Below are 10,446 nucleotides of genomic sequence, written 5' to 3' on the forward strand. Positions count from 1 at the left end.
ATTCTGGGACCAAAAAGCCAAAATTAAAATACATGACATTCTCTTGGAGAAAGCTGACTTCCTGAAGAAATACTAAATGACTTGCTTGAACAGTCAGAGACAAAGGCAAGCTTCCTTCAATAAGCTTCAAGGCTATTAGCTGCACAGACTTCTTACAACTAAGGAGTGCTTCTCAGAATCCAAAGGCTTTTGTTATTAAGGTAACTACAAAAAGGGCTGGGAAGCAACCCAGTTGGTAGAGTGTTTCCCTAGCATATGCAAGGCCCTGCGTTCAGCTCCCAGCACTATAAAACCAACCAATTGGATAGAAATTGAGAAAAAGTGAAGGGAAAGGGGGAGGATAATAATAGATCCTTTATGTGGAAAGGACTTGTGGTTCCCAGACTCACTCTACATTAAATGGTTTTAAAGCAGATTTCCAAAATAGTTATTAACGCGTGTCCTGGGCAAGAACACTAATTTGGAAACTTCAAGAAAATTATCAGTACAGAATCCAAGAACATTAAGTGTTATAGCAAATAGCCTAAATTTCTGGTTGTGCTTCTGATATTTATCACACAATAAAAATAAAAAGTTAACTCTGATGCAATGGGGGAAGCATAGATCACTGTTCTTGGACTTTTCTGGAATGATACTCCAGAATGTGTGAGAAAGCAAAGACATTTTTTTTTTTTTTTTTTTTTTTTTTGGTTTTTTGAGACAGGGTTTCTCTGTGTAGCTTTGCGCCTTTCCTGGAGCTCACTTGGTAGCCCAGGCTGGCCTTGAACTCACAGAGATCCTCCTGGCTCTGCCTCCCGAGTGCCGGGATTAAAGGCATGCACCACCACCGCCCGGTGTAAAGACATTCTTAAAGAAACTGAAGAAAATAATGGATTTACAGTACAAACCATCAGGAGTCTTATTTTATACTAGTTATGTACTGTTGCTATCAGTGACTCTTTTGTTGTTGGCTGGTTTGAGGGAGGGTCTCACTATGTGCCCTAACTAGGCTGGTCTTCCTGCCTTTGCTTCCCAAGGGTTCAGATGACAGGTGAGCACTGCCATACCCAACTTCAATAAGAGCCTTTTTGAAATTTTTCTTTTTTTTTTTTTTGGAGCTGAGGCATTAGTGTTTTTGATCATAGCCATTCTGACAGGTGTAAGGTGGTATCCCAGAGTCGTCTTGATTTACATTTCTCTGATGAATAAGCATGTTGAGCATTTCTTTAAATGTCTTTCAGCCATGTGAGATTCTTCTTTTGGGAATTCTCTGTTTGGCTCTGTAGCCCATTTTTAAATTGGATTGTTTGTTATTTTGATATCTAGTTTCTTGAGTTCTTTATATACTTTGGAGATCAGTCCTCTGTCAGATGTGGGGTTGGTGAAGATCTTTTCCCATTCTGTAGACTGTCTTTTTGTCTTATTGACCGTGTCTTTGCCCTACAAAAGAGTCTCAGTTTCAAGAGGTCCCATTTATTAATTGTTGCTCTCAGTGTCTGTGCTACTGGTGTTATATTTAGGAAGTGGTCTCCTGTGCCAATGCATTCAAGAGTACTTCCTACTTTCTCTTCTATCAAATTCAGTGTAACTAGATTTATGTTGAGGTCTTTGATGCACTTCGACTTGAGTTTTGTGCATGGTGACAGATATAGATCTATTCACCATCTTTTACTATGTTGACATCCAGTTATGCCAACACCTTTTGTTGAAGATACTTTTTTTCCATTGTATAGTTTTAGCTTCTCTGTCCAAAATCAGGTTTTCACATGTGTGTGGATTAATGTCAGAATCTTCAATTCGATTCCATTGGTCAATATGTCAGTTTTTATGCCAGTACCAAGCTGTTTTTATTACTCTAGGTCTATAGTACATCTTGAGGTCAAGGATGGTGATGCTTCCAGAGGTAACTTTATTGTACAGAATTCTTTTAGCTATCCTGGGTTTTCTGTTTACCATTTAAAGTAGAGTATTGTTCTTTTGAGGTCTGTGAAGAATTTTGTTGGAATTTTGATGGGGATTACATTGTACCTGTAGATTGCTTTTGGTAAGATTGCCATTTTTTTCTTTTTTTACTTTTTTAATTCTACCTATTCATGAGCATGGGAGTTCTTTCCATTTTCTGATATCTTCTCCAATTTCTTTCTTCAGAGACCTATAGTTCTTGTCTTACAGGTCTTTTACTTGCTTAGTTAGTGTTACCCCCAAGTTATTTTATACCATTTGTGGCTGTTGTGATGTATCATGATTTCTTTCTCAGCCCTTTTATCATTTGTGTATAGGAGGGCTACTGATTTTTTTTTTTTTGGTTGATCTTGTATCCGGCCACTTTCCTGAAGGAGTTTATCAGCTGGAGGTGTTCCCTTATAGAATTTAGTGAAAGATTGACTGCTTCCTTTCCAATTTCTATTCCATTGATCTCCTGCTGTTGTCTTATTGCTCTATGTAGAACTTCAAGTACTATATTGAATAAATATGGGGAGAGTGGACTATTGGTGAAATTATTAAGGCAACTCCACGTAGTTAAAAGGGAGGTTTATTCTGTGGGGTAACTCACAAATGAAGGGATAGGTAATAGGGCCTGGGAAAGGTGTAGTGCAGTCCAGTGGTGTTCTCTGGAGAACTCTGCTCAGGTCTACCTGCAGCATCCAGGGTCCAGGAACCAAGAGAGGTAGCCCATCTGGATCCTGGGTCTTCAAGGGTCTCTCTTGGCTCTGCCATGTAGGTGTGACTATTACCAAGCCTCAATGCGGGTTGGAACTTCCAGATCAAAGCTGGAATGGATACCCACTAAAGTGGACAGCCTTGTCTTGTTCCTGTTTTTAGTAGAATCGCTTTGAGTTTCTCTCCATTTAATTTGATGTTGGCTGTTGGCTTGCTGTAAATTGCCTTTATTTTGTTTAGGTATGTTCCTTATATTCCTCATCTCTCTAGGACTTTTTTCATGAAGGGTTATTAGATTTTGTCAAGGGCTGTTTCAGCATCCAATGAAAAAAATCATATTTTTTTTCAGTTTGTTTATATGGTGTATTACATTGACAGACTTTCTTATGTTGAACCATTTTTGCATCCCTGGGATGAAGCCTACTTGATCATGTTGGAAATTTTTTTTGATATGTTCTTGGATTCAGTTTGCCAATATTTTGTTGAGTATTTTTGCATCAATGTTCATGAGGGAGATTGGTCTGTGTGTGGTTTGGGAATCAGGGTAACTGTAGCCTCATAAGAAGAACTTGGTAAAGTTCCTTCTGTTTCTATTGTGTGGAACAAGGTGAAGCGTATTAAAATTAGCTCTTCTTTGTAATTCTGGTAGAATTCTGCACTGAAACCATCTGGTCCTGGGCTTTCTTTGGATGGGAGACTTTTAATGACTGTTTCTGTTTCCTTAGGGGTTTATTGGTCTATTTAAATTATTTATCTGGTCTTGATTTAACTTTGGTATGTGGTACCTATCCAGAAAACTGTCCATTTATTCCAGATTTTCCATTTTTGTGGACTACAGGTTTTTGAAGTATGACCTGATGATTCTCTGGATTTCCTCCTGTTGCTGTTGTTATGTCTCCCTTTTCATTTCTGATTTTGCTAATTTGGATGATCTCTCTCTTCCTTTTGATTAATTTGGCTAGGGGTTTGTCTATCTTGTTGATTTTTTTCAAAGAACCAACTCTTTGTTTCATTGATTCTTTACATTGTTCTCTTTGTTTCTGTTTCATTGATTTCAGCTCTCAATTTATTTCCTGGCATCTATTCCTCCTGGGTGAATTTGTTTCTTTTTGTTCTAGAGCTTTGAGGTGTGCTGTTAAGTCATTAGTGTGAGATTTCTCCTACTTCTTTATGTGTGCATTTAGTGCTATGTGTTTTCCTCTTAGCACTGCTTTCATAGTGTCCCATTAGTTTGGGTATGTTGTACTTTCATTGTCATTGAATTCTAGGAAAACTTTGATTTCTTTATTTCTTCCTTGACCCATTGGTTCTTCAGTTGAGCATTATTCAGTTTCCAGGAGATTGTAGGCTTTCTGTAGTTTTTGTTGTTGAAATCTAGCATTAAGCCATGGTGGTCTGATAAAATACAGGAGGTTATTCCAATGTTTTTGTATCTGTTGAGATTTGCTTTGTGACCAAGCATGTGTTTGAAATGTTCCATGGGGTGCTGAGAAGAAGGTATAATCTTTTGTGTTAGGGTGGAATGTTCTGTAGATATCTATTAAATCCATGTGAGTAATAATATCTAGTAGGTACTTTATTTCTCTGTTAAGTTTCAGTCTGGTAGATCTGTCCATTGGTGAGAGTTGGGTGTTGAAAACTCCCACTACTAGTGTGTGGGGTTTGATATGTGATTTAAGCTTTAATAATATTTCTTTTACAAATGTGGGTGCCCTTGTATTTGGGGCATAAATGTTTAGAATTGAAACTTCATCTTGGTGGATTTTCCCTGTGATAAATAGGTAATGTCCTTCCTGATCTCTTTCAATTGATTTTAGTTTGAAGTCTATTTTACTAGATATTAGGATAGCTACACCAGCTTGTTTTTTAAGTCCATTTGATTGGAAATTCTTTTCCCAAGTAGTGTCTTTCTTTGAAGTTTAGGTGTGTTTCTTGTATGCAGTAGAAGGATGGATTCTGCTTTTGTATTCATTCTGTTAGCCTGTGTATTTTTGGAGGTGAGTTGAGACCATTGATATTGATGGATATTAATGACCAGTGATTGTTAGTTAATTCCTGTTATTTTTTGGTGGTAATGTTTTGTTTCCCTTCTTTGGTATTTTTTTTTTTTTTTTTGGTGTGGGGATTATCTATTGCCTGAGTTTTCATGGGTGTGATAAATTTCCTTAGGTTGGATTTTTCCTTCTAGTGCTTTCTATAGGGTTGGATTCATGGATAGGTATTGTTTAAATCTGGTTTTATCATGGAATATTTTGCTACTCAGTCTATGGTGATTTGGAGTTTTGCTGGGTAAAATAGACTGGGTTGTCAACCGTGGTCTATAATGTCTGCATAATATTTGTCCAGGACCTTCCTAGTCTCCACTGAGATGTCTGGTGTTACTCTGATGGGTCTGCCTTTATATGTTCCTTGACCTTTTTTCTTTGCTTCTCTTAATATTTTTTTCTTTTTTCTGTATGTTTAGTGGTTTGATTATTACATGGTTAGGGGACTTTTTTAAATTTATTTGGATCCAACCTATTTGTTGTTCAGTAAGCTTCTTTTATCTTCATAGGTATTTCTTTCTTTATATTGGGAAAGTTTTCTATGATTTTGTTGAATATATTTTCTGTGCCATTGAGTTGGTATTCTTCTCCTTCTTCTATCCTTATTATTCATACATTTGGTCTTTTCATGGTGTTTCAAATTTCCTGGACATTTTTGTCCACTTTTTAAAATTTTATAATTAATTTAATTTTGCATATCAGCCACGTATCCCCCTGTCCTCCCTCCTCCCACCTCCCAGCCTTCCTCCCCAATCCTCCTCCCATTCCCACCTCCTCCAAGGCAAGATCTCCCCTGGGGATTCAGCTCAGCCTGATAGATTCAGTAGACTTTTTTGCCTTTAGTGTTTTCTTTGACTGACAAATCTATATGGATTGACTACACTCCTGTAGACTCAATCCTCAGGAGGTGGAAGCAGGAAAATCAGAAATTCAAGGACATTCTCTATAACACTGAGAGCTTGAGACCAGACCATAACTTTAAAAAATCAATTAAGTAAAAATAGCCAAAGGAGATGGGTAAGCTCTTTTATCTCAGCACAGAGATGTAGATCTTTGTGAGTGCCAGGACAGCCAGGGCTACACAGTAAGATTATTAAAAAAATAAAACAAAAACAAATACACACATTAAACAAAGCATAAAGAAACTCCCAGAAACCAAACCAAATCAAAGGGGGCTTGGTAGCCCAAGCCTTTAATCCTGGAGTTGACAATCAGGCATGATGTCCTAAGGCCTCTGGAAGGTGGATCTCTCTGAGTTCTAGATAAACCAGGTGTTCATAAACAGTTCCAGAACAACCTCCCTCCCCACCCCATAAACAAGCTAAATAAAATAAATAACTATCGACAAAACAATACACACAGAGAGAAACTGAAACAGTAAGCTAATTTCTAGCTTTTCAGACACCTACGTCCAGAGATTATTTAACGTCTTAAGTCTGTGGAACACCTGTTGGAACATGGAGCCCATGAAGGTGGATCTCATTTAAAGCAATTAACTCAGTCAAAGGGCCAGGGATCCGATCTCTCAGGTGGCAGCTTGCAGATTCTTGAAATGACTTAGACTATCCTTTGTAGAAAACCTGGTGCTACAATAGCAATAGAAACAATTTAGGGAACTGGTTAATCTTTAAACAGGTAAAGGAAAGAGTGGCCCTTGGGGAACCACTTGGTAGGAGGAAAAGAGAACAGAGATCTGTCTACCTCTGTTCTTCTGGGGGGGGGCATACCTGGAGCACACACATATCTGAAATGAGCTTTTGCAAAGCTCTAATACTAATTTTGCCTTTATCCCATTTAAGATTATCAGAAAAATTGAATAGACAAACAGTATTCTGAATCTTAATTTACTTAAACTAAATCACCTCAGCCAGCAAGGACGGCTCCTGATAAAGGTGCCTGCTGCCCTGCAGAAAAAAACTGAGTTAAACTTTTAGGACCAATACAGTTGGTGGAAGGAGAGAGAGAGTCAGCTCACACAAGTTGTCTCCTTGCCTACACATACAAATTAAATATGTAGTAAACCAAGTTGACTGTCTTATGTCCGGCAAAAGTCTTCCACTAGTCTTAATGGCCTCTAGAGCCACTTCTGTTCGAACACCAAAACTGATCAATTCTAGTAGCTCAGGCCTTTAATCCCATCACATGTGGGACAGAAACAGATGGACCTCTGTGAGTTTGAGGCCATCCTGATCTTTGCAGTTATTTCAGGCCAGCTAGGGGTGAAGCAAATATCTAAGTCGATTCCTCTTGAAGACCCGTGACTTTGATGGTGGACTCAGTGTCCCCCTTGCCCTTACTGACTCTAATGTGATCAGCTTCAAGGCTTTGGTACACTCATCAGGAACAGACTTCAACAAGTTTAACGACCTACCAACAAATGTGAAACAATCTGTGATCTAGAGCTTGAATCAAACATTTCTTTACTTCTTTGGGGCTGAGGAGCCAACCCAGGGCTTTCAATATAATGAGTCTATTCATCAACACTCAGCTTTATGCAAAGCCACTTTTTTCAAGCCAAATTGTACAGTACCATGCCAGCTGATATAAAATGGGCAATATATATCAGTAATCCTTCCCCTAGATTCAGGCCACATAATTCAGTAGACACTTCCCTAAGATGCTCAAACAAGACTCTATCTGAAAAATGGCAATGGACACCCAATTACTGAAGTAAAGACAGTAGAGAGCTTGGAACTGAAATACTGTCCTCAGAAAGAACACATGCTCTTAACCACAAGGCCATCTCTCCTCCTCGTAAATTCAGAGTGTTTTAATTAAACAAAATTAGGTTTTGTTTATTATTTTGGGGTATGCATGTATGTGAACATGCCATAGGAAACGGAGGTCTGCAGACAACTTTAAAGAATTAGTCTTCTAGTAGTGGTGGCACACCCCTTTAATCCTAGAATTCAGGAAGCAGAAGCAGGAGGATCTCTAAATTCAAGGCCAGCCTGGTCTACAGAGTGAGTTCCAGGACTATCAGAGCTATACAAAGAAACCATGTTGGGAAAATCAAAAACAAATAAACAACAAAAAAGAGTCAGTCTTCTCATTCCTCACACAAAAGTCAGGTCCTGGTCCTGATGCACACAGCAAATTTATTTGCTGAGCCATCTCAAACATACTCCATGACTTTTTTGTTTGAATTGTCATACCCATCTGTGAGATGCATGTTGGTCATTCCAGGAAACTCTGAGAAGGAGACCTTAAACTTTACTGCACATGAAGTTTGAGAGTCTCATGTATGAACTTGACATGAGGAACCAGGTAACAGTGGTTCCTTTTCTCTGCAGATGGATTGATGTAGGGCTGACTGAATTGAATTAGGAAATATTTCAATACTTGGAGTTGAGCTATGGAAAGTTCTCTTCTTAGACAACCTATAATGGGTTCTGGATGTATGGAGAGATATGTATTTTGTCATCCATCCATGTCCTCAATGGGATATTCGATCCCTGAGCATTGATATGCTGTAAATAACTTCAAATGTGACTTCCAACAAGGGTTAAATATGGGAGCATTGTGTGTGAAATATCCCTGTCTTGGTATTCACTTTTTACTTCTTGTTTAGTATACTTCCTGAAGATTCCTTTATGCTTCCTGACAGTCAGCACACAACCACAATGATTTCTCATCTCTATTTTTAATTTTAAAAAAGTGAATCCTAGCTTGACCAGCCTCCAGTGACTATACGAACAAAACAAATAGAGCTTGTTGTTTCTTTCATTTTCTATCCTTTGGGGCAGTGGGAAGCCACAAGGTAGGGTAGACCTGGGAGGACCAGGAATTAAGGATGACTGGAGTACACGATGAGAATTTCCCATTTAATCAATAAAAATATGTTTGAAAAAGTGACGAAGGTAAAATAGTGTGATAGCAAAGTCTTTTATTACCATACAGGCAAAAGGGAACGTAAAGGAGTAGCTTCAGAGATAGCAATGCTACAATGCAGACAAATGACAATTCCATGGTTAAGATAGAGTTCTTAGGTTGATTGGGTTCTAGAGGCCAAGAATATGAAACTTATCCATCTATTATAGCTTTTTACTTGAAGGTTACCAGCTCAAAGGGAAATGCTTAAAGAATAAGGCCCCATAGTGAGATGATCCTGTTGTTAAATATTAGTGATCTCAGCACTCAGGAGGACCAGAATTAAAGGTCAGAAGTTCAAAGGAAAGTATGGGTTATGAGGCTATTAAGAAAAAGAAAAATGAAAGAAAAAAAGAGTAGTGTGGAGAGACTCCATTCCCTTTGTTCTATGTTTTAATTTTCCTTCAGCCAACTTTATGATCCAACTGAACATCTTAGCATGAACCACTCATGTACATCTTTGTTTGGGAGAAATACACCCAGGATAATGTAAGAGTATTGGCCTTTATCTGGAATATAAATAAACAGATTTGATAAGTTTACTTATTAGAAGTAGATTTAAAACTAGAAGTATCCAGTGTCACAGGAATGACCCTGTCTCAGAGTTCAAGCTTTCTAGGTGTTCTGAGTGTACTTGTGTGGCTCTATCATGTATGAAAGTTTATGTCCTTTGCACACTGGCTTTGAGACAGTGACTTCAACCCTGTTGTCTTAAGCTAACAGTTTTGCTTCCTCAGCCGTTAAATGGTGCAGTGGGTGAGTACCACCAAACTAAGAGGCAAACTTTGAGAGTAATAAGTGACGACACACTGGGAAGAGACAGCTCGTGGTCCTACTGTGCCCTTCTTACTGTGATATTAGGTTTGAGTGTTGATAACTGCCAAGTCCTACTTCCATCAAGGGCTGCTTACATTGGCATTGTGTCTGAAATGTCCTTGTCTTAGAAATCATGACAGTCTGCACACAACCACAATGATGATGATCAAGTACAAGACTTCTGATCTCTACTTCTTTTTGTTTTATTTTATTGATTTTGTAACCCAACTTCATTTTTCCTTTCACTTCTCTTCCTAGCACCCCAATACCCACTTCTCCATTTCTCTTCAGAAAAAGAGAGGCCTCCCATGGATCTCTAATATCCATGCTATATCAAGTAGAAGTGACACTAGGCACCTCTTCTCTTATTAAGGCTGAGAGACAAAGCAGGAGAAAAGGGTCCAAACTATCTTATACCTGTAGGAATGGCATAGATAAAAAAATCACAAGTGACAGCTCATGCTGGTGAGTATGTGGAGCAAGGGGAACACTCCTCAACTGATGCTGAGAATATAAAATTGTAAAGCCATTATGGTATCAATATGGTGGTTTCTCAGAAAAATGGAAATTGATCTATCTCAAGACCCAGTTATACTACTACTGGGCATATACCCAAAGAATGCTCCATCCTACCACAAGGACATTTGCTCAACTATGTTCACAACATTTTTATTTGTAATAGCCAGAAACTGGAAATAACCTAGATGTGCCTCAACTGAAGAATGAATAAAGAAAATGTGGTACATTTACCCAATAGAGTATTACTCAGCTGTTAAAAACAAATGGATGAAACTAGAAAAGATCATCCTGAGAGAGATAACTCAGACCCAGAAAGACAAACATGGTATGTAAGCATGCTACAATATAGACCCAGAGAAACTAAATAAGAAGAAAGGATCAAGGGGTAATGCATGGATCTCACTGTGAAGGAGAAATAGAAAAGACAACACCAGTGAACAGGGTGAGACATCTGGATAGGGGTGTGAGGATGAGAACAGGAGGGTCATGAGGATGGCAGGGGATGGAGGGAAAGAGTACTGGGAGAAACATTTCTGGGAAGAGCTAGAAATCTAGT

This window comes from Peromyscus maniculatus, chromosome 2 (assembly GCF_049852395.1).
Source record: "Peromyscus maniculatus bairdii isolate BWxNUB_F1_BW_parent chromosome 2, HU_Pman_BW_mat_3.1, whole genome shotgun sequence".
Lineage (NCBI taxonomy): Eukaryota > Metazoa > Chordata > Mammalia > Rodentia > Cricetidae > Peromyscus > Peromyscus maniculatus.